The 4,750-nt window shown below is 49.9% G+C and overlaps 1 protein-coding gene across 1 annotated transcript in view; it reads left to right on the top strand.

Annotated features, from left to right (window-relative positions):
• The first annotated feature begins 3,920 nt into the window (after positions 1-3,920).
• The window catches only part of UGDH (UDP-glucose 6-dehydrogenase), a 28,528-nt gene continuing 27,698 nt past the window's right edge, over positions 3,921-4,750 (top strand). Inside the window, exon 1 of the mRNA XM_008069783.2 lies at positions 3,921-4,089. The gene's annotated coding sequence lies outside the window, so the exon portion shown is untranslated. The remainder of the gene's footprint in view (positions 4,090-4,750) is intronic.

The raw sequence follows: 4,750 nt of genomic DNA, 5'->3' as shown, positions 1-4,750 counted from the left end.
AATATATAAATAGATGTTTAATATTCAATAAAAATAAGCTGGGCTCTGTGGCTCAGCATGTACTCCCAGCGCTTTGGGAAGTTGAGGTGAGTGGACTGCCTGAGCCCGTGGGTTTGAGATTCGCCCAGGTAACTTGGCAAGACCTCATCTCTACCCTAAATCAAAAATTAGCGACCCGCCTGGGCAACTTGGTGAGACCTCATCTCTACAGTAAATCAAAAATTAGCTGGGCGCGGTAGTGCACGCCTGTAGTTCCAGCTACTTGGAAGGCTGAGGCAGAAGGATTACCGGAGCCCCAGCAGGTTGTGGTTGCGGTGGCCAGGAGCGGCCACTGCACTCCAGTCTGGGCGACAGAGTGAAACTCCAACTCAAAAAAAAAAAAAAGATAAAACTATTAGCCGGACATGGTAGCGTGCACCTGTATTTCCGGCTACTTATAAGGCTGAGGTGGAAGGATCGCTGGAGCCCAGCAGGTTAAGGCTGCAGTGACCGGGAGCCTCTGGGTGACAAAGTGAGACTCCAACTTAAAAAAAAATTAAATTTAATAAAAATAGAAATTATTAAACATTGCATAAGATGAAAACAAGTGGAAAAAATAGTTCAAGATTTGATATAACTATGTTGAACTATTTTACTGAATAAATCTTGTAACTTTTACCCATGTCTAATTTCAACCATTGTCTCTTGAAAAACTAAGTAGACTTGCAAAATATTCAATTTGCTTTTAAAACCATCAAGATCGGCCAGGCTTGGTGGCTCAGTTTGTAATCCCAGCATTTTGGGAGGCCAAGGCAAGTAGATTGCCTGAGCCTGCAGGTTTGAGACCAGCCCGGGTAACTTGGCAAGACCTCATCTCTACAATAAATACAAAATCAGGCAGGGGTGGTGGCGTGTGCCTATAGTTCCAGTTACTTGGAAGGCTGAGGCAGAAGGATTGCTGGAGCCTAGCAGGTTGACACTGGGGTGGCCGTGAGTGTGCCACTGAGTGGGTTGGCCGTGAGTGTCGCCAACCTGGGCGACATAGTGAGACTCCAACTCAAAAAAAAAGCATCAAGGTTAGTAACTTATATGGCGTCTTCTGTTTGGAATTCAGAACTTTCCACATGGGCAAAAATGTCCTGTTTCTAACTCGGAACAAAAATATGTATCAAATGGGGGAAAGATGGATTTGAGGATTCTTGACTAATCATTATAGGGAACTTCCCCCAAACCAGAATGCAGTTTATCCCTCTGTTTGGGACCCAGGAGAATCTGATGCCTGAGTAGTGGATTACAGTAAGGTTTTGTTTAGGTGAAAGGTAAACCCTTCTTTTATAAAATAGACTGTTCTCAGGCAGATGAATTTTAGAAAAGAAAACCTGTGGAATTTAAGAAGTTGGAAATTGATTCCCTGAAATATAACTGCCAACAGCAAAATTAACTGTACTGCCAGAAGTTAGGTAAAGACACCCTTGGTGTGAAGTGAGGGAGGGATGTTATCAAAGACTGCGTTTTTTCTCCAAGGCTACTATCCTAGACTTACTACATTCAATTCTAGATGATGTAATCAGCCCCTAAATTGATTCTCCCACATTGACTCTTTTGATTCCTCTACCTTCTTCATTTCTGCTAAAGTTTATATTTCTTTTAGGAGCTAAATTGCCACAACCTAAGGAAGCATTCCTAACCTACATATATTAGATATGCCTATAGTATACTCTTTTAAAATGTTTTTCCCTTTTTGTTTTGTTTTTGAGTCGGAGTCTCACTCTGTCACTCAGGTTGGTGTGCAGTGACACAATTATAGCTCACTGCAGCCTTGACCTCCTAGGCTCAGGCGATCCTTCTACCTCAGTCTCCTGAGTAGCTGGGACTACAGGTGCGCACCACTAGGCCAGGCTAATTTTTGTAGAGATGAGGTCTCGCTATGTTGCCTATATTGCGTCTTGAGCTCCTGGACTCAAACAATACTCCCACCTTGGCCTCTCAAAGTGCTGAGATTACAGGTGTGAGCCACCACTCCCGGCCTATATGTCTTTCCTTAATAAAGCTGTGATTTTACATTTATATGTGTAACTGATGTTCACCCATAAAGAGTAAAATTTACAAAGGTAGATAATGTATCATTCTTGACTCACAATTATATTTCTTTTTTTTTTTTTTGAGTTGGAGTCTCACTCTGTCACCCAGACTGGAGTGCAGTGGCCGCTCCCAGCCACCGCAGCCTCGACCTGCTGGGCTCCGGTGATCCTTCTGCCTCAGCCTTCCGAGTAGCCGGAACTACAGGCGCGCGCTACCATGCCCGGCTGATTTTTTGATTTATTGTAGAAATGAGGTCTCGCCAAATTGCCCAGGCGGGTCTCGAACCCGTGGGCTCAGGTAATCCACTCATCTCAGCCTCCCAAAGGCACAGAATTACAGGCTGAGCCACCGAGCCTGGCCACAATTATATTTCTAGTGACTAGCACAATCCTATCATGTACTAAACACTTGGAGGAAGTAAATGAATAAATGCATCTATGGCTTTTAAGGATTATTATAAGAGGAACCTATTTTAAAATTGAAATCCTACATAGAAAACTGATATAAAAAGCAGATACACAGAGAAAAGTCAAACTGCTGTGATTGGAGTGGGAGGGGGAAATGTGGGAGACCCAGAGTCTTGCCTTTAGCTTTCTGCTATTCTTTCCTCAGATTCTGACCCAACACCAGAAAAATGTAGGGCTCCTGTCACTTTATTTTTTATAGAGTAGGGGTCTTACCATGTTACCTAAGCTGGTCTCAAACTCCTGGGATTAAGCAATTCTTCTGCCTAGGGTTCCCAAAGTGCCGGGACCATAGGCATGAGCCATCACGCTAGTCCATGAAACATAACTTGAAAATAACCTCAGCAGTTCTCAGTTTTTTTGGTCTCAGGACCCACTGTATGTTTAAACACTGAAGACTCTGATAGACTTTCATGTGGATTTTATCTATTGGTACTGTATTTACCATATTAGAAATTAAAATGATAAATTAGATACAATATGAATGCTTTAAAGTTGACAATGAGTCCATGGCACGTTAACATAAATATCACTTTTTAAATTTTTATTTTTTGAGACAGGGTCTCTATCACCCAGGTTGGAGTGCAGTAAAACGACCACAGCGCACTGCAGCCCTGCCTGACCTCCTGGCCTCAGCTGATCCTTCCCCCTCAGCCTCCAGAGTAGCTGGGACTACAGGTGTACATCACCACACCCAGCTAATTTTTAAATTCTTTGTAGAGACGATATCTCGCTAAGCTGCCCAGGCTGGTTTCAAACTCCTGGCCTCAAAGGATCCTCCCGCCTCGGCCTCCCAAAGTGCTGGGATTACAGGCATGAGCCACCGCGTCCAGCCCTCATGACGTATTTTTAAACGGCTTTTTTGACTTCACGTACAAGTCCCTCACGTAATTCTTTTTTTTTGAGTTGGAGTCTCACTCCGTCGCCCAGATTGGAGGGCAGTGGCCGCTCCCGGCCACCGCAGCCTCGACCTGCTGGGCTCCGGCCATCCTTCCGCCTCAGCCTTCCGAGTAGATGGAACTACAGGCGCGCGCTATCACGCCCGGTTAATTTTTGATTTATTGTAGAGATGAGGTCTTGCCAAGTTGCCCGGGCGGGTCTCGAACCCGCGGGCTCAGGCGATCCACTCACCTCGGCCTCCCAAAGCGCGGGATTACAGGCTGAGCCACCGAGCCCGGCCCCTCACGTAATTCTTAATGTGGGAAACAAAAAGCCAAGACTGTGCCTGGCTTTTTCTTCTTGTACGTTGGATTTCAAACTTAAAATGACCTCGGGATGGCGAAAGAGAAGACAGAACTGGCCTCCACACGACAAGGCAGCAGACTCCAAAGGTTCGCTCTGCTCTCCCTCCAACACGACACTTACAGGTCGCGCACTCTCTGCTGCGTGTCAGGCTCGCACATCCCACATCCCGAATTTGGCCGCGGGAGCATCCCGGAGAGTAGGCCGGGAGGGCGTGGGTGTTCCGCTTCTCCTGCCAGGGACCAGGGCGGGGACACGGACTGGGCCAGTCACGCTGGAACTCAGCGTCCTCCCGGCGTGACGCGCCTCCCTCCCCGAGGCGGCGGGTCCGGAGGGATCTGATGAAAGCTTGGGGTGCGGGCGCGGAGGGCGCGGTGGCCCAGAGGCCTCCAGCGCGTGGGAGGAGAAGCATCCGTCCCCCGGGACCGAGGTGGGGGAACCGAACCCCAAGGGCGGCGCTGTAGGGGGCCGAGGAGACCGGAAAGGGGGCCAGGACCTTCCGGTCGCCTCGGCCCGCGCCCCACCCTAGGACGTCCGCAGCTCTAGAGCCCGGGTGACCTGGCGAGCACGCGAGTTGCAGCCGGGTTGCAGCCCCAGGGCCAGACGACGAGGTTCAGCCCTTCCGGCTGCAGCTGGACTAGCCTCGGGCCCAACGCACCCGCGGCGCACTAGCCCCGCCCAGCGACGCTCGCGAAGGGGCGGGGCAGCTGAGCTGGCCCGAGCCGATTCGCTCGCAGCTCGACCGGGGGCGGGGCCATCCCCTCCCCGCCATGATTAGCCCCACCTCTTTCTCCCCGCCCCCGGGCCCTGGAGGAAACTGGGGCCTGGAGCAGCGGGAGGAGGAGCAGGGCAGCGGCTGGGGGCAGAGTCCAGGAGGGCTTGGCTGCGGGGGAATGAAGCCTCCGCCTTCTCAGGCAGACGCCTTTAAATACGGGCTCGGGCCCGTAACTCGGGGTGCGGCGCTCGGCAGCCTGAGGGAAGGG

The sequence above is a fragment of the Carlito syrichta genome, unplaced genomic scaffold, assembly GCF_000164805.1.
Source record: "Carlito syrichta isolate Samal-C Ts95f unplaced genomic scaffold, Tarsius_syrichta-2.0.1 Scaffold312207, whole genome shotgun sequence".
In the NCBI taxonomy this organism is placed as follows: domain Eukaryota; kingdom Metazoa; phylum Chordata; class Mammalia; order Primates; family Tarsiidae; genus Carlito; species Carlito syrichta.
This window is presented reverse-complemented; position numbering and strand designations above follow the sequence as displayed.